We start from the raw sequence: 21,281 nt of genomic DNA, 5'->3' as shown, positions 1-21,281 counted from the left end.
ATACAGGGTGAGTATGTGGGTGGAGCTTAATAGTTTGAGATTAGGGGGTAAATGTATCAAGCTGAGAGTTTTACGGCGGGTTTGAAAAGTGGGGATGTTGCCTATAGCAACCAATCAGATTCTAGCTGTCATTTTGTAGAATGTACTAAATAAATGACAGCTAGAATCTGATTGGTTTTTCAAACCTGCCGGAAAACTCTCAGCTTGATACATTTACCTACCCCTAGATGTTTGTGTGTTTCTAGGGTATTGATACTACTGTTATAATATTATTGTTATAGTATGTGATTTCTGTGAGGGGGCAATTGGTGTGGATCTGAGCCCCTGGGTCTCAGGGTTGTGGTTTTAAATCTAAATGTCTGTTCCCCTGGAATGTCAAAGGTCTGAATAATGAACTGAAAAGGACCTTGGTTCAGAAACAGTTTGACTCAGACATTGCTTGTTTATTGGAGATCCATTTGGTTGGTAATAAACTCTTGGCACTCTCTAAACCATGGGTTATATGGGTCTAGCATGCCCCATTCACATCAAACTCTAGAGGGGTCTCTATTTTGATAAGTAAAAAAATGAGATTTAAAATAAAAAAAAAATGCAGATTGATCCATTAGACCGATTTTTCCCTAATTGATTTTAGCAGTCTATACTCCACCTCCATATAGTTGTTATGTTTAAAGATTTGTTATGCATTTATGGTGATGGATGTGCGCATAGGACTTAGGGTTTCCCAAAGCCAGTCCTCAGGGATACATAACAGTGCAGGTTTCCCATATCTCCTTGCTGGAGCACAGGTGTAGTCATTACTGACTGACACATTGTAACTGATCCACAGGTGGTAGAATTATTTCACTTATCTGGAAAACCTGCCCTGTTAGGGGCGCTGAGGACTGGCTTTGGGAAACCCTGGCGCCTATATAGTGGAGGAGAATCTTCTGCAGCTACATCCTATGGAAGTTTGACATTTTTGTGCAATTGATCTATGAAACTTGCTTAGTAGATGTCCGTCGCTTTAGAAATCTGGAGTTTGAGACTTTTTTGTGCTACTCTTCTACGCACCAATCTTTCTCTCATACAGATATAGCAATTGTGTCTTGTAAGCTGGTCCCTTTGGCTGCAGAGGTGCATTATAGACCAAACGGAATTTCCCACCAGTCATCCCCGGGTTGAACGTTAAACCTCTCGTAGCCACAGGGGGACAGATTTTGTGAACTTAACCCATTTTGGCTGACTGTCATGGGGTTAGGTTCTGAATTACTGGAGCATGAGAGGGTTACTTTTCTCTGAATGTAAAAACAATTAGGCCCCCTGTCAGGAACTATTTTGCACTCAAGCAGGATTAGACCCCATCACAATTCTGACACAACACAGGTTTAAAATGATAAAGTACTTGATAGCAGCAGGTAAGACTGGATAAATTTAATACAGGTTCAGGGCACAGCAATAGTTTTGTTCTTGATAGCAGCAGGTAAACACTGTGCACATTTAATTCAAGATCATAGCGCAGCAATAGATGAGATCCGGGTATGAAACATATTTAATTCATTCATGCACGAGGAGCGTGCGGATCAAGGCTCTCCTCTATGGGGTAATAGGACATTTTAAAAACTCCTAAATTTAGAAGGTAGAGGTTTCGGTATTAGTCTTGGCAATGATAGGTCAACTTTTTTGCTAAGAAATGCTTCAATTCATTTGAACAGTTTGGTATTAAATTCGGAATATCCAGCTCCGTCATGCCTTGTAGGTACGGTTCAGTGCTCCTATGAAAGTCCATCTTTTGGCACTGTTTTCTAATAAAATAGCCTCTGCTGTTACCCTTTCTTAGTGATCTACTTGTCTGACAACGGCTTATCGCAACACCTACTCTTTCAGATAGTTTTCAGCAAATACAACTTTATGTATTACGTAGGGTTTACATAGCGCCAAAAAGATTTGGGACTAGATTTACTAAACTGCGGGTTTGAAAAAGTGGAGGTGTTGCCTATAGCAACCAATCAGATTCTAGTTGTCATTTTGGAGAATGTACTAAGTAAATGATAACTAGAATGTGATTGGTTGCTATAAGCAACATCTCCACTTTTTCAAACCCCCAGTTTAGTAAATATACCCCTAGTTATATTTTTCCTTAGGACTGATACATCTTGTTTGAATAGCGCAGCAAGGGGTGCAGATTGTTGACATCTATTATGGGAATGTCCAATCTAAAAGATTTTGTGCGGCGGTAAGAGGTAAAACTGGTGTTGTCCGAAGACCTCTAAAGTAGAACTCTTTGGTTTAAGATTATCTACAATGTTAGATGAGTTATTGAGACAGTATGTGATTAATCGTATTGCCATGGCCAAAGTTTGTATCCATAGAGTCTGTATGGCTCCCTCAACCCATACCTGGAAGTGTGGGGGTAACATGGTACCTGAAACGCTTTGGGTGCGGACAGTGTCACTTTTTTGTGACCCAGGTACTCAGCTCCTTTCATTTCTATTGGTTTTTGTTGTATTTGCTGTGTGCATCTATGTGATATATACCAATCTGATATATATTATTTTATATAGATACCTTTTATATGTTATATCCTGCTATAATGATTGTTTTCTACTGTGCTTGTTTTTGCAAAATCTAATAAAATAAACTTGATGAAAAATAAAGAATCTGACTGACCACTTGTATATGCATACTCTTACCTACAAAGCCAACAAGACCACCCCTTCATACATCTCAAAACTAATATCAAAATATTCTCCCTCCCACCCTCTCAGATCTCTCATGAGCAGGGTCCTCCATACCCTTTGTTTTCATGTCTGCATTTATTTTGTCTGCCTTGTATGTCCCTGTTTTACGTATGTACTGTTTTCCCTGCTGTATGGCACTGTGGTGCCATACAAATCTATGATAATAATAATAATCATAGATATGAGACATATAGATATGAAATAGATAGATAGATTTGAGAGACATATAGATATTGAATAGATAGATAGATATGGGATAGATATCTATTAGATAGATCGTTAGATATGAGATGGATAGATAGGAGATAGATGGATTAGATAGAGAGATAGATATGAGTATAGATAGATGGATATGATAGATACAAAATATATGAAATATGATCGATACGAGATGGATTTGAGATGATAGATACAAGATGGATATGAGATATAATGGATACGAGATGGATATGAGATATGATAGATACGAGATAGATATGAGTATAGATAGATGGATATGAGAGATGGATATGAGAGATGGATATGAGAGATGGATATGAGAGATGGATATGATAGATACGAAATATATGAGATATGATAGATACGAGATGGATACAAAATATGATAGATACGAGATAGATATGAGATAGATATGAGATATGATAGGTACGAGATAGATATGGGATATGATAAATACGAGATGGATATGAGATAGATATGATAGATACGAGATGGATATGAGATATGATAGATACGAGATGGATATGATAGATACGAGATGGATATGAGATATGATAGATACGAGATGGATATGAGATATGATAGATACGAGATGGATATGAGATATGATAGATACGAGATGGATATGGGATATGATAGATACGAGATGGATATGGGATATGATGGATATGATAGATACGAGATAGATATGATATATGATAGCTACGAGATGGATATGAGATATGATAGATACGAGATGGATATGAGATATGATAGATACGAGATGGATATGGGATATGATAGATACGAGATGGATATGGGATATGATAGATACGAGATGGATATGATGAGATAGACAGATAGATAAATAGATATGAGATAGATACGAGATGGATATGAGATATGATGGATATGAGATATGATAGATACGAGATAGATATGAGATATGATAGATACGAGATGGATATGAGATATGATAGATACGAGATGGATATGGGATATGATAGATACGAGATGGATATGGGATATGATAGATACGAGATGGATATGATGAGATAGACAGATAGATAAATAGATATGAGATAGATACGAGATGGATATGAGATATGATGGATATGAGATATGATAGATACGAGATAGATATGAGATATGATAGATACGAGATAGATATGATGAGATAGACAGATAGATAAATAGATATGAGATAGATACGAGATGGATATGAGATATGATGGATATGAGATATGATAGATACGAGATAGATATGAGATATGATAGATACGAGATGGATATGAGATATGATAGATACGAGATGGATATGGGATATGATAGATACGAGATGGATATGAGATATGATAGATACGAGATAGATATGATGAGATAGACAGATAGATAAATAGATATGAGATAGATACGAGATGGATATGAGATATGATGGATATGAGATATGATAGATACGAGATAGATATGAGATATGATAGATACGAGATGGATATGAGATATGATAGATACGAGATGGATATGGGATATGATAGATACGAGATGGATATGGGATATGATAGATACGAGATGGATATGATGAGATAGACAGATAGATAAATAGATATGAGATAGATACGAGATGGATATGAGATATGATGGATATGAGATATGATAGATACGAGATAGATATGAGATATGATGATGGCTACGAGATGGATATGATATATGATAGCTATGAGATGGATATGAGATATGATAGATACGAGATGGATATGATGAGATAGACAGATAGATAAATAGATATGAGATAGATATGTGTAGTAAGGGCTGTGTTTATACACATACTTTCTGAACATAAGAGGTGGCACTACACCTCTAGTCTTTCCTAGGTATCATTTTACTCTGTTTTGTTAGATAAAGCTCCATCTGCCGTTGCTCTGACATGTTCGTTCCCTGCTGTTGAAGAAACGCTGCAGGTAACATTCTTTACTAAGAATATGTGCAGAGTGCAGCCATGAAGAGAGAGATCTGACTAATTCAATACAAGTTGGCCAGTATACAGAAGAATGATCATTTCACTAAAAAGTAAATATTTAAATGTCTTAAACCTGGCTCAGAAATCGCTGCCACCATAAGATTAAAGCCTGTTCCTTAACTCCTTTGCTGTCAGTGGGATGAGAACTGAATTGATTGGTTGTTTGATGTATGCCCCTTGGCATCAGAAGCGTAACGGTGAGCAGAGGGCACCTCCACAGTCAGACACACCTGTATAACGTGAAACACCATGAGATCAATCATCACAAAGAGATGAAACACATGATTAGGATTTTCAGTAAAACGATAAGATTCATTTTCACTGAAATATATTTAAAACTCGTTGTTCAATCCAAACTGAGTAGTTTGGAAATGAAAGTGTTAAAAATTTAACTCATAAGAAGAATCCACAAATTCCCAGAATTTGCGCAGAAACGTGTTGAAAACAAATCAGAAAAATATTTAACCAGTTGCTTCTGAAAATAATTTTCTCTTAAAATGTTTTGTACAACAATGTCTATATGTGGAAAGTGAAAAAAAACAACAAATTGACATATCAATGACTTTTTATATATGTAAAATGTATTTATAGAACTAGGCTACACTGGAGATTTTTAGTTGTGTGATTACAGTCTAAACAGATCAGAGATTGATCATTTTATAACTCATCAATGTACTTGGCCTCACAGGCACATTTGTAAATCGTTGCGCAGTACGAAGATGTAATCTGAAATGTAGTCACCTTGTATGAACTTCAGGCCATTTATATCCATCATGGTTTCTAATGAGTGATTAATTATTCAGGAGATCTTGGGTGATTCTGGGCAGGTAGGTCTTAGACAGGTGGGAAGTTTAATTTTTTACACTTTTAAAAATTGTATCAAGTTACATTGTGTTTGCTTAAAATAATAATTCCTAGTTGCCAAGATTTTAAAATAATTTCCAGGGACAGATTGCTGCTAGTTCAATGCATCATAAGGCCATCACACACGGTGTCAGGAGAGCTGGACGGATTACAGTTCCCACCTTATGTTTACCGAATAGGCATTATATTTTTTTCGATCTTAACTTTTATCGTCTTCAATAAATATATATTTATATTGACAATATACATTATTTAAAGGGCCAAGAGACAGGATTGTAAGTACCACCGGCGTGTGTGAGGCCTGGTTGGAGGAAGATGTCTGCAATGTGTATTTAGAAGCTCAAACAGAGTTCTACTGCACATGCATCCGCCCCTAAACACACGCACATGCTTAGAAGAGCAGAGCAGGGGACTTCGGGGTGGGGAGCAGATATGCATTGCTCCCCCCCCCCCAAAAGAAAAACAAAAATTTAGTTATGTCTGCTAGTTATGGCCATGATTACAGAGTAAGACCCAATGGTAAGGATTGCATCTAATGAGCCGAAAAAGAACAATTTATTTGTCCAGCTGGTTAATAGGGAAAAATGAGGACATCTCCAGGGGTAAATCTTTAAAACTTGGGACTGTTCCAGGAAATCAGGGACAGTTGGCACCCAATCCCATAAGGTTTAATTGCAGAGACTGAAAATCACCCATGTGGACCTAGCCTAAACAAATTTTTCGTCATGATCTAGAAATAAAACGTTTATCAGTTGATTGACTACATTTAGAACTGTTGGTTAAAAATTGTGAACTATTTGTCAATAATCAATGGAACGCACAATGGGTGTTATTCATAGAGCCAACCTGCAGTCTATCGGATGAGCAGAGGGCAATGAATTGACATTTGACGGCCATGCAGCTCAATATTACAGATCCGTAAATCCACATTAGACGAGAGGAGGTTGCATTTACAGAAACAGTAATCTGTGTTTCTGTCGATAGGTGGAACAGGACGGATAGAGGTTCCTACTATTATGGGCTTGGCGCAAGATACACCTAAAGATCAATGAGGTTTCGTTATACAGTAATATATTGAGTCTGCTAGGATGGCTATACAAATGGGTCTGAAAATCCAGCACTAAAAAGGTTGTGTAAGACATGAATCTCAATTAAAAAGAGCACATTATTTTAAAATCACAAAAGTAATAATAAATCAGTAGGGAGGGCCTAAAATAATTGTAAGAAATGCTGCATTATAGCGATTTTAATTCTCTGGGCCATGTGCATAGGAAGTCAGTTCCCTAAATCCCTACACCATCCTACAAAATGACGGAGCCGATGAAACCAGTAATGAACAGTTTTACAATTAAAGATAGACAATTATACTCTTGTTTAAGGATTAGCAGAAGGCAATCATGTATTATACAAGCATCACTGAGGATTACAAAGATATAAACAGAGGCAACTAAATTGGTGCTGTATCAAGAATTGGGCATTTTAATGAAGTGAAAACTTGGTAAATAAGGTGGATGTCTATATAGCCAAGGACTATTATTATTAATTATTATTATTACCATTTATTTATATAGCGCCACTAATTCCGCAGCGCTGTACAGAGAACTCACTCACATCAGTCCCTGCCCATTGGGGATTAGTCTAAATTCCCTAACACACACACACAGACTAGGGTCAATTTGTTAGCAGCCAATTAACCTACTAGTATGTGTTTGGCGTGTGGGAGGAAACCCACGCAAAGAACATACAAACTCCACACAGATAAGGCCATGACCGGTAATTGAACTCATGACCCCAGTGCTGTAAGGCAGAAGTGCTAACCACTTAGCCACTGTGCTGCCCCAAGGATCACTTTTCTTGCAACGCAATGATAAAAATAGTTTTGTCCAGTGTTCAGTCCTATCATTTCCCAATCATGGGTACACATTAACTGTCAAGGGTTCCTTCAAGCTATGGTTTTCGGTAACCTATGGATAATTTAGACCGTTTCTATCAACCAATAAACTAATTATTCATCACATTCTACAGTGGGTATGGCTGGGTTTGACACGGTACAGATTTGGTTTGGTAATATTAAGTATGCTGGAATACAGAACATTAGGACAGAAATGACTGGCAGGTGCCCAGCAATGGTTGGACCACAGCCAATCCATGCATTGTCATCCTGCATCCTGTGAAGGAGGTCGCTGAGTTCAATTGCTTATGTGCCCCCATATTACTCTGTGAATCTCATAACGCAATTTTCTGCTGTGCCAATAACACCGGAACCTGCTCTTATCTACTGCATCATTTTGTACGTGAGTCATGTACTTGTTACTCACTCGTTGCAGGTGGATATATTTCTGAGTTGAGGAACAGGAAACCTACATGAGAAATCCGTCAGATAGCCACAGAGAAGGAAAGATCCAGTAAACCCATGAACACTTTTATTATACCTTTTTATATTTACTTAAAATGTCTAGCACCAATTCTATACCATGTATGGTCACTGTATTAGATAATCCTGCTATGTGTAATTGACCACTTCATTATATGCAGACAACACAATGGAAGAAGAATTAGCAAAACTTTATACCTGGAAGTTTCACACTGTAATATGTCAATGATATTAAAGGAATACTTTATTAATGCCCTATAGCCAGAACAAGCACGTCGCAGACACAATGAAGCAGCAGAACTTTTGCAAGATGTATTGTATCCTGGGAAACCACCGCTGACATGAACTGAGCTTAATCATAGCATTATGTGCAGACAATGCTGTTTAGGTAGGTTGGTGCTGGCAGATCATGGGTGTGACCGATCAGAGGGAAAATCGAATTGACTTTAAACGCTATATCATCATCATCTATTTATATAGCGCCACTAATTCCGCAGCGCTGTACGGAGAACTGCCCCATTGGAGCTTACAGTCTGTATGATAGAGGACACCAAACATGTCGGGTTCAGTGTATCAGTTAAAGCAACATTGCCATGAGTTTAAACACAACAGTGCGATAGGTGTATTGAGAATGGTTTGCTGCCTAAATTCCATCCAGCCAACGGCAGTTCTATAGCTGGAAACTTACCATGATAAAAGGGACCCAATGAAGACAACACAGCTCTCCTACAGTAGCAGAAGGTCAGCATAGTACAAGAGTGCTGCTGAAAGAGGCCTATCAGTATTCTGGTGTTAGAAATGGGGTGCGGCAGCTGACAACCCAACCTTGCTCAATTAGGCCGACAATGCCTTACGGCAACATTGTAATTTTTTTGCAATTCAATCACCAAAATTAATTCATAACCCAATCAATTATCTATAAAAAGAGTAGCGAAAGGAGAATGTGTACATAATTAAAATGATTAAGCCTAAATATTTTTTATGAGGTTTAGGAAGGTAAAATAAATAAATAACAGTAGCTTGGAGTCTTTTATATGTCACTCTGCATGTTTTGAAAATCACCTTCGACAGGGTCTATTAATGCGGCATAAGCATGCAGGTGGGCTAGAGGTGTATACCCACGTGTATACCTATCATTTAAGGTGTATGTATGGGTACACACATATTCAGAAGAGGATGCATGCATTCCCAGAGGCTTAGTCCGGAAATGGGGATAGGCTCAAATATTCAGTTTCTTAGTGATATAAAGTATCAACACAAAAAACAAATTAGACCAAATAAATCAGAAGACTCTTCACTTACCCAGTGACAATAAATTCAGCTTCAGCTGCTTAAAAAGAGTCTAAGCTGCCAGAACAGATAACTGGTACTGCAAGAATTCCAGGAAGCCCTGTCCTATGTGGAACACAGATACTAATCACCATGTCTGTAACCCGAGCACCGCTTTCAAGAGCTGGGATTAGAGGAAATATTTTGGCCGTACCTGTCCGTTAAAAAAAATTGCAAGGGATAAGACGTCCATGTATCATCTGTAATGAATGACAATAAAAAAAATTATTTACAAATGATGAACTGTATCTCATATATAATACTTTAGATTGTAAGCTCTTGAAAACTATCCCTTGATTTTAGTTTGTATGTATAGAGGTACATAGAATACACTTGATGGTTGCCCACCTATGTTTCTGGGTAATATACCATGTTCTTGTTTGATCTATGAAATACAAAATAGAGATAAACAGTCAAATATTCCAAATGTAGATATAAAAAATATCATCGTCATCATCATTGAAACAGCGTTATTATTCAGTCATGTTGAGTTGATTTAATAGAAACATTGTAAATGGCAAAAATGGAACATTCTTGTAGCCAGGTAGGAACTTATAAAGGAGAACACTTCCGAAAATTAAGTTTTTGGTGGAGTTCACTAAGGTATAATGACGTAGAGATCTACTTACCAAGGGGGCAACGTTCTTTCAATCTTGTGGGTCTTCTGAACGATCAAACTCGGTGACCACCACGACAGCTTGCCCTTTGTCTGTGAAACTTCCCATTCATGGGTCCACAAAACTTCCCAGTGTTTGAAACTGGTCAGGGTAAGTAGCAGACGGGAGAACAATGCTGGGACACTGGAGTTTTCAGGGGACCTGGCAGATCAGACTAATGACACAAACCAGGTACGAAGAACTCTGAACATGATCATAACTTACTGAAATCTACACAAAGAAAAACAGTCAGTATTTAACTTATGTGCAAAACAGAATATTAATTTGCACCCCTTGCATTGGAACATGGTTTTGTCCAGGAGACAAACAAGAAGTTTCTTAAGTTAAGATCCTTAATGAATCGGGCCCTAAGAGTGGATTAATGCCTTGTGCAATGCTTTTAATTTTATTGTGCCCCACATGGCTATTGTAACAGACAGATTATAGGACTGGCCATTTCCTCTATACAAATAGTGCAACCTGTACTAAGGAATGTAACCTGCTCGCGTTGTCGCATCCAAATATACACCCTTTACATCTCCATATGTAGTCCACACATTTAAAATATTGTCTGTCGATTTTTCTCCTGGGCCATCCTTGACTTCAAACTGCAGGTCCTAATATATATGAATATGTGGTTATTCATTAATAATGACTCCAGAGTCTGATCTACTTTCGAGATCCGCCAATTCTTCTTAATGATTTATTCCATCTTTAGGTAATCCCTGTTGTATCCAGAGACAAACTCAACGCATACTCAGAAACGGGCTTTTTCTCCGGTGTCGTCAACAAAGAGCACCTATCCACTTTATCAACCTGAATTTTTATTTCAGATAAAAGAAGAGGGTCATGCCCCTTATTCCTGAATCTATCCATAAGAAAAAGGAATTCCTTTAAGTAGTCGCTATACAGAGTGCAATTATTTTTAATACTCAAACGCTGACTTTTAGTGATTGATTTAAGCCAAGAGTTTTTATGAATACTTTGTGCAAATACTCACATCCATCTCTATAAAAGACATATGGAAAGTCATATGGGACTTAAATGGTTTAATAAATAGATCTAAAACAACAGATTTATAACTCACTGTGTGTGTAATTTATTTTTTGCAATTATTAGTATTCATATGATGAATAGTCCAAATCAGTCATGGTACAGGTCTAATTGAAGAGCCTTGAAAGGATTTTTAGACCAGGGGTAAATGTATCAAGCTGTGAGTTTCCAGCGGGTTTGAAAAGTGGAAATGTTGCCTGTAGCAACCAATCAGATTCTAGTTATTTATTTAGTACATTCTACAAATTGACAGCTAGAATCTGAGTGGTTGCTATAGGCAACATCTCCACTTTTCAAACCCGCCGGAAACTCGCAGCTTGATACATTTACCCCCAGATGTGAAAAAGTTTCTAAAATCCCATGAGGAGATGTGCAAAAATTTGGAGCTGCGTAACTTTCCATTCCGACTCTGAGATGTCTGCAATAAAGAGTATTGCGATAGTTGAAAAAATTGTGTCTAAAAAGAATTGAGGACACTCCATAAAGATTGATACTTTGTTTTGTTTTTTGCTATCCAACGCCAAAAAAAGTCCTATATGGTCGATGACCGAATACAGGGATATTATATAACAAGTTACTAATGAATAATGGGCTTCCAATAAAATACCCTCAACTTCTCTAATAATTGGATTTTTAGTGAAAGAAGTCAATAAAAACACTATGTAGGGAAAAGTATTTACCTTTGTTTTCCATGTGTGATTTCTTCAAAGCCTTTATAGCTATATGCAAGAATTACTTAATTGTGTTGCCCTTGGATATGACATATGACAGCTCTGCTCTGCACATTGGATACTATACTGAACTTTATGCAATTTGCAAGCAGCAAGAGAAAACAACTCTGTCTGGATGATATAAAGACTTCAGTGAACAACATAGAAACAAGAAATCGATGTGTTCAATCCAAGTTGCTGGATTATTAGTACTACGAAAGCATTTTTATGTAGTGTGTACACTTTTACTTTTTACCTTTTAATATTACACTAGTGTGTATTAAAAAAAATTCAGCCAATGAGAAATGGCATTCAGATGAGTTTCAAGAGCTTCAGAGCGGCCAATGGAAAACGCACATTGCCTGTCATATGATGGCGATATAGCATTATAGGAAATCTGCATACAGCCTATTACAGCACAGAAAAAAAAGCTGACTACAGAATTATCACCCAGTTGTTATGGCGCAGCAATTTAATTGTGCTTATTTCTCGACAAAATCTTATTGCACAGGTGCTAGATTTTATAAAATACTGATAAACTGTAGTTAATGTATATGGCCAAATTGGTTTCTTTACCATCCGTTTTCTGTTTCCTAGATTACAATCTAATTAATGGCATTTTCCAGGCACTAAGGAGAAGTAAAAAAAGAAAATCATTCTCTCACTCACCATAGAAACATCTCTGTCCCGGCAAATATGTTGACTTAAAGCAGCGAATTGTATAGCATTGAATGCGGCACTTGTTAGGTAACGGCCCTGCCACTACTAGAGACAAAACAGCCTTATGGCAGCATAAAGAGCCTTAAATCTCTTATTTACTTGGGTTCCATTCTTCCAAAATATTTTGAAACAAAGTTCATGGTGGTCATAGAAACTCTTCAGCAGCCATGCAAAATTAGTTGTTGTTTTTTTTTTAATAGGGTTCGGATTCATTGATGGAAATGTTTAATCTACAGCTTCTTAAAGTGGATCTGACTTAAGAAATGATATATGGTACAATAAGTCAATCTTCCGTCACTTGACTTATGAAAAATCATATGTACATTGGTCATAGGATGCTACCATATTTGTATAAAAGTCCAACCCGTGTGCCAAATCTGTGCCGTATATGAGTAAATAAACTGTCCTACTAGTATCAGTGAAGATCCTGGTATTAAGAACAGAAGGGAATTCAGAACAAAGGGCCTGATTTATTAAGGATCTTAACGTAAGAAACTTCTTATTTAAGTCTCTTGGACAAAACCATGTTACAATGCAAGGGGTGCAAATTAGTATTCTGTTTTGCACATACGTTAAATACTGACTGTTTTTTCATGTATCACACAAATACTTGATAGCTTACTTGTACACTGAAATTTAAAGTTGATATTTGTGTGCTACATGAAAAAACAGTCAGTGTTTAACTTATGTGCAAAACAAAATACTAATTTGCACCCCCTTGCATTGTAACATGGTTTTGTCCAAGAGACTGAAATAAGAAGTTTCTTAAGTTAAGATCCTTAATGAATCAGTCCCAAAGTGTTTCCATTATCATAGAATGTTATTGTTCCCTACATAATGAATATAGCACGGTATCTGTAGTTATATTGACAGCTCCCAGAATACTGTATGTAGCATGGTACCTACAATTATAAAGCCACTCCTAGCTAGCAGATACATAATTGCACCTACTTTGATGCACTTTGCAATATAGACTCACGCCTTAAGGTTGCTTACCCACTGGCGTTAGGTTACCCGCCAGTGACATGCAATCGCTTCTCTACCTTTTGGCTAAGATCAAGTGTAGTATCTTTCTTGCATTTGTAAGACTGTGTTGCATCTTGCTTTTTTATCATCATCACCATTTATTTATATAGCGCCACTAATTCCGCAGCGCTGTACAGAGAACTCTCACATCAATCCCTGCCCCATTGGAGCTTACAGTCTAAAGTCCATAATACACACACACACACACACACTAAGGTCAATTTTAATAGCAGCCAATTAGCCTACCAGTATGTTTTTGGAGTGTGGGAAGAAACCGGAGCACCAGGACGAAACCCACGCAAACACCGGGAGAACATACAAACTCCTCACAGATAATGCCATGGTCGGGAATTGAACTCATGACCCCAGTGCTGTGAGGCAGAAGTGCTAACCACTGAGCCACCGTGCTGCCCATGGGTCCTTCTCAGGGCTTAGATTGCTATTTAACATCTGTCCGAGAAGCAAGAAGACGACGAGGAAGATCGACTTTGGGGAAAGAAGCTCTGCTGGGATCCTGCCTGGTGGGATCCTGCTTCACACAGCATGAGCAGATGTAAAGGACAATAGAACGTAATTAAAGTTATAGGTCATTTTTACATATTTCTTGATGTGTTTAGCATGATGTGTGAGTATTACAGAGGAGCCATAATGCATCAGTATGGGCCATTGTGCAAGGAACCATGATCTTTGAGTCCCCTTTTTGCTTTGCATTGCACATAATGACAGTTTGTACCATATTTGTAAAGTTACATTTAGCGTACATTTGATTATATGGATAGAAGTGGGACTTCAACGGTCAATTCGTTGGTATACCCAGGAGCACGTAATGCCAGTTTCCACCAACAGAATGTGTGACGTTTCACATCCATAATTCATAATAAGGTGACTATTCCAAAATTTCTCTCATCTATGATGGAAGTTAATCTGCAGAGAGATCGTTACTACACTGAAATACTGATCATCATTCAAAGGGAACAGCGCCCCTTGTGGTCACTATGGACAAAATACAGGATTGTCAATAAAGTTTGAAGAAAGCATTACTAGAGCTGCTCATACACAGTTAGATTTAGCCAATGCCTGAAGGCTGTGCGATTTAGCAGCATATCTGTGCACCCAAATGTTCTGCCATCCTTCTGGTAAATAAAGATAATGTGTTCTACAGGCTTGGCAGTCATTTAGGCTTATAAATGTAAAAATTGCATGTGTGAGCCTAGTTTGCCAGTCTTCTATGAAATTATGTTGCAATTGTTGTGTGTATGGTCGGCTTAAGACTGGAAGGGGCATATTCAATTGTCCGTGGTTTCCGCCGCGGAAAAACTATTACCTGTATTACGGTAATAGTAAGCTGGATTTCAGCTCGCAGCTCCCTGAGCCGCAAGCTGAAATCCAGTGAGAAAAGTACCATAATAACGGTATTTACGCGCTCTATTACCGTAATGATGGTAATAGTGCGTGCGCCGCGAGAATTTTGGCTATAATGCCAACAATTGAATATGCCCCGAAATGTCCTGATTTCAGTTAGATAGAACAGTCTTAAAGGACAATAGTAACCAGAACCAAAACTAATAGTACCGACTGGAGTTCCATAAGACAAATGACCAGGTCTGACAATTTCACTGTGCCTGTAAATGTGCCACACTGCTCTTTACCTTAATACCCCACCAGTAGGTGTAGCCCCCCCACATGTACCGCCTCTGTACTCCCATCTCAGTATGGTGAATGCCAGGTTTCTGAAATAGAAAACATGTTAAATCATTTTGATTCTTTGTTTTTGTCAAAGTTTTTTTTTGTTTTTTTTTGGTTTTGTTTTTTTTTAGCGAATCTGGAACTTGAAGACCAATCCCAGGATGTCCCCCATGCACAGATTGACCCCAGGCAGGCTGTTAAGCGTTAAGGCTCCACTTACCTCTGCCAGACGGTATATTAGCATCGCTCGACTGCAATGGCGATCTTTTAATGGTAAATTGCGTGATAATAGATTTTCTATCACTACGATAAACAGGGATAGAAAATCTTCAATATGGCCGAATGTTAATAAATGAGCCACTAAATTCTCTACTGTCGGTTTCTGTCAAAAAACAATTAGCCAGCATATTTTTGGACTGTAGGAGGAAACTGGAGCATCTGCAATAAATAACCACGGGGAGAACATACAAAGACACAGATAGGGCCCTGGTCGCAATAGATCCTGTGACCCCAGCACTGTGAGAAAGCAATGCTAACCACTGTGCCACTGTGTGATGAATCTCTATCAGGCTGCTGTCAAATACTGACATATAATTTTGCAGATGCTTAGAACATCTGGGCACGTTTCTGTTTGATCTCTCCGCGCCCTTCATTCTTTTGTTGCTGTGTTTGTTTTATTTATGCATCAAAAAAGGTTGTCTAAGGTGAAAACCCTAAAGCAATATTTAATTTATAGATTATTTACTCTACGTTTCAGCCGCTCTCTCGTCTCTCATAACTGTGTTTGGCAATTAGACACAAATTAGGTTGATAAAGAGATAAAAACGCTGTTAAATTTGCAAAAGCAAAGCATGATTCAATTTATTGTGTTGTTGTTGTAATTTATATTTTCCATCCTGTCATCTAGTCTGCAGTTCTCTTAACCAGCTGCTATCTTTGTACCTCTGGGATTTAAGTTGGTGCCTGGTGTAATTTTGCTGTTGGATCTGATCCACACACTTGATGTTCCAAACTCACACCTCTTTTGGATAAATAATGTACCCCTTACAGAGTTTTAGCCTGTCAACATAGAAATGCCAGAACTTGGACTCTCATTGTTTCCAATAAAGAGGTTGAATGGACACGGGAATAAAAGTTAACAGCATGAGCTGTAACAAGTGATATGCGCACCCAAAAATGAGGCATTGTATTAGCTGGTGTTGATGGTATTTTCAAAATAGAAATGGAATATAGATCTTATTTAAAAATAAAATGTATTCACTTTATTGTCCTGCAAATTTATGGAAAAGCACATGGGTATAATTAATTCTATATATTAATTTCTGCATACATATTTGAATTAATTTTATGGGTAGCCATGTAGTTGATTTTAAAAGTATTTGCAGGCCAAAAATGCAGCATAATCAGGCCTGTAAAAGTTTGCAATGGTCATTGGGATAAATCGGGCGGATTGAGGGGGTTCCATGCTAATTCGGTGCACAAGTGCAGGATGGGCGTACTTATTTAACTTTAAACTTAGGCTAGGTACACACTACAGAATTTTCCGACCAATGTGTTATCTACAGCGATTTTACTAACGACTCGGGAGGGGGGGGGGGGGGGAGAGTCCCGATCGTCATGCCGAACACTATACATGTTTCAAAACAATGTACCCTTCGATCTGTGCTCTCTGTCATAACTGTCGGCTGAAAAGATCATGACTCTGTAAACTCTATGGAGATCCTGATCGTGAGTGCGTACACACTGCAGGATTGGAAGGACGTCGTTAAATAGCTCAACGAGATTTATAGTTGTGCTGAACAATCAAATCAAACATGGTCGGTGCTTTTCAACAACTATCGTTCATCGTCTAAGTGTACACACTAATGCGATATTGAGCTAAACGGCCGTATATTGGGTGATTGGCTGAAAACACTGTAGTGTGTACCCAGCCTAAGGGTGCGGAAGCAGAGCGGAAATTGCAGACTTAGGCAATTAAAATCCTTGACCATCATTTGCAATATAATAGTTAAAATTAGCTCTAATACACTTTCAAGTTCATCTTCTGCAAAATAAGGAAGGTCGGCTTTGAAGGCATTTCACGAACCATGCCTACAGACCATGTGTGTTTAATGTTAGGGTTTTATATGATTTGTAAACTGCTAAGACTCTCTAAGTGAGGTCTCTAGGCTCGTCTGTCTAGTATCCTCTGACATTGGGGTTCAGTTAGCCGGCTCAGTGCGGTACACGTGCCAGTTGTCTAGGGGAGAAGAAGCCAATATGGAATATCTGAGCCCTATGGTTTCCATCTCAAGACTTGTCTGGATCGTTGCTCTAATCTTGGCTATGCGGGGAGGCAGTTAGTCCTTCCAATGTTGTGCTAATACTTCTCTTGAGGCAATCAGGAGGTGGAGAGGGGCGTATGTGTCATGGGAGGGGAAGGTTGGGGGGGGGGGTGAAGAACAGTATCTTCAGATAGATCGAGACTCGTACTGGACAGGATTAGTTAAATGAGATAAAGGGTTGAGAGGACCCAGTTACGGGTATATTCTCGACACTGCAGAAGGGTGTGCAACCCTTTTGTCCTCACAAAATAACTTTTTGTAATAAGTTTTCCACCACCTCTGAGATGGAGTTCTCATCCCTATAATAGGACACACTTTTCACCTTGAGGAACACAATTTTATGCACACTGTGACCAATCTAATCAAAAACATGTAATAAATACACTGTCCCTCACTGACATGAGTAGTTCATACCTCTTAACTGTCCTGATTTAAGCAGGACAGTCCCGATTTGAGGGTTTTGCCCCAATCACCTCTGCACTGGAGGGGCAGGTGTGTCCAACAACGTATAGGCGTTTTTTGAGGGGAGGGGGTTATAGGATGGTCTAGCGCTACAGAAGCGCAAGGTAAGTCTGCAGGGGTGTGGCCTCATCTGAATCCTGATTTAACCACACCCCAATCATGAGGTGACAGCAGCCTCTCCCGATTCAAACAGCTGTAAAGTTGGGAAGCATGTTCTCTTAAGAGATAAGTAAGTTGAGTGGAGCAAAATTTTCGGACAAGAATGTCAAAATAAAAATGGAAAGATAAAGCTCCATGTAAGTATAAGTGACATAATTACTGGTTCAGTCTACCGGACTACTGTTTCTTTACAAAACAGTAGGTTGAACCAATATTCCGGACAGTGCAGCCTATCAAATTCATCATGTACCAGTGACATCACTGAGCCATCTCATGACCATACTCAGTGGTCTAGCTCTGGACCCTTGTGCTCGATGCTGGGTGGGAGTCGGAGCACCTGCTGCTCTTTAAAGAATATTGGATTTTTACAGCTGATATAAACAGTAAAACATTCCACAATGCAGAGGACAGATATAAGACTAGTGCCGATAAATGATAAAAACAAACAACTTTTCGTAATAATGTGCAGACAAGGTGGACTTGGTGCTTTTCTGCTATCAGATTTCATCCGTGTCCAGTGCTTTGCAAGTTATTGCGTTTACATAAAATAGGCAGATGTGGGAAAAAGGCATGAAGAAATGTTCCTCCTTTATTAAGTATACTTGTAAAAAGCTCTAAACACTTAGTGATGGCCAGCAGGATTGTAAGCTATGAAGACGTAAGCAAGCAGAAGCTTGCATATAGGCTTGTGGCGTGACAAATGAATAGGCTGAGTGACAGACAGATCCACAGATGCCTACAGTAGATCATCTTACATTTTCAGCACCTCCTGTAGAAAACTGATTTGTCCCCGAGGTTGTCTACCACTAATTCCATTGGAAGTAGGGGAAATAGGACACTAATACCAAAAATCTCCCACAAAGGATGACTACATGATTAGGGCCAAGGCCGAGCATTACTTTTCGGAGGTAATACTTTTAAGTGTAAACATTTGTTGGCCTTGAATGACCTGTCACAAAGATTATACCCCTGATTCTCCTACTAACCTCACAAAGTATTTTTTACCAATCTACCCCGAGGGCTACTTTGGAAAACGAAGATCGGAATCTTCAACAGAGAGAGCATAAGAGGAAAGATAACTCTAGTTTAACATCTTTATGTGAAACAACTGGTTTGACCTCCAACCTTGTAAGCTAAAGTTCTGTTTATCAGTTAACACAGCGTGTCACAATAATATTAAAATGAGGGGTGGTCCTTTTAAGCCATTATTTTTCAAGAATGGTCAACTCTAACAAGGATGTTTCAAAGCTGCCACAATTTATGCCGAATGCCACCCACAATGTAATCAATGTGTCCTATAAGTACCATTTCAATATGATCTTTCTTGCATGGTATACATTGTACCATGGCGCAAACTTGACTGGAGAGTTTCTTGAGAACATTTGAAAATTGTTTAAGAATGATAGACAAAGGGAGAGAATTTGATACATTCCATCACAAAACAACTGTCATCTAATTTCTTTAAATCCTTTTCCTTTTAGGCGATATGCCTCCCGGGATGATAAGATGATACAGACAAGAAACGGATAGCTCCAAACACAGATACCACTATGTCTTATTTTCTCTTACTGCATGTTTGCGTCTTCCTTTTTTTTTTTTTGTAGATACAATAATTTTACTGTTGTGGTATTTTTCCCTCGCACTTGATGTGTTGTAGCCAATGGTTCAAGTGGCAATTTAGAAGTGGCAGAATGGAAAATGGAATTGAATGGAATTTTAAAAAATTATTTTTAAAAGGTCAAAACAGTATAATAAATTACTGAATAACAATACAAAACATAGCATGACAATCACGTGAATGACATTATAGATGAAAAAAAACAGTTGGTAGTAAGTTATCTTATTGGGAGAGAGTAAGAGGAAAAGGGAAGTGAGGGAGATCAGAGGGAGCATCAACGTGAAAGAGAACGAAATTGAAAAAAAGGACAACCGTGGGTCTCGTAACTTGATGAAGGATTAAGAGGAGTTGTTAAATATGCTAGTCACAAATTCCATCCGAATTATAGAGGGAAGTGCGGGGGTTAGCGAGTTGTTTCCAGTTTGTTGCAATTTGGCAAGTAGTGGCCGAGATTATATGCCTAATCAACTTATTTTGGGGTTGAGCGCCTGCGTGGACTCCCAGGGGGAGAAGGAAGTATTTTGGTTCCATGCGGACATCAATTTGGAGGACAGTGGAAATCCGGGTCCTAATATGAAGCCACAGTCGAGCAAGTTTTGGACATTCCCACCATATATGAAGGAATATACCTTCTAAAGAACACCTAAGCCAACAGCGGTTGGAGGAAGCAGGAAGTATTTTTTTTAAGACAAGTTGGAACATAGTACCAGCGAAACAGGATCTTATATACATTTTCTTTAATCGTAATGTATATGTAGCTGGAGGCAGCATTTTCCTGTATTTATGACCAGTCTTCATCTAAAGTCTCATTCAGGTCTCTTTTCCAAGCCTTTTCATGGGGATCTTGCACACCCATAGGGTGCGTTCTGAGTAGATACTGGAAATAAGATCCATTGTAGACGATTGTCGGAGGTACAGGGTTTCAAAAGTGATAAATGAAAGAGCGGACAGAATGCGCCTGGTCGATTTAGGGAAGATTCTTAGTTGCAGATATTGATAAAAGGACTTTGTGGGAATGTTGAATATAGTTTGCATCTTGGAGAATGAAGGGAACAACGTATTACAGGCCAAATAGCTCAGGTATCTCACACCATGCAAAGTGCAGGGAGGACACATGGGCGGTTTTAGTCCTGGGGGAAAATGCAGGGAGCTAATGAGCAGAATTACCGGGGAGGGATGTGGAGACAAACTATATTTTTGGGCGGTGGAGTCCCAAATAGTTAGGAGTGGGAGACAATGGGATGGGACATAGAGCGCTTGCAAAGATGCGCACAAGGAATTTTATAGTTTTACAATCAAAGCAGTAGGAGAAGTAGTGGTATGACACACCACAGTATACCAGCCCACTGTTGTAGCTGAATATTT

General features: G+C 38.5%; 1 pseudogene; it reads left to right on the top strand.

The window, feature by feature from the left end:
- Positions 1-13,671: 13,671 nt before the first annotated feature.
- LOC142108049 (U2 spliceosomal RNA) lies at positions 13,672-13,832 on the top strand (annotated as a pseudogene).
- Positions 13,833-21,281: the final 7,449 nt, after the last annotated feature.

This window comes from Mixophyes fleayi, chromosome 11 (assembly GCF_038048845.1).
Source record: "Mixophyes fleayi isolate aMixFle1 chromosome 11, aMixFle1.hap1, whole genome shotgun sequence".
In the NCBI taxonomy this organism is placed as follows: Eukaryota; Metazoa; Chordata; class Amphibia; order Anura; family Limnodynastidae; genus Mixophyes; species Mixophyes fleayi.
Note: the sequence above shows the minus strand (reverse complement) of the source record. Positions and strands in the feature narration are given on the sequence as shown.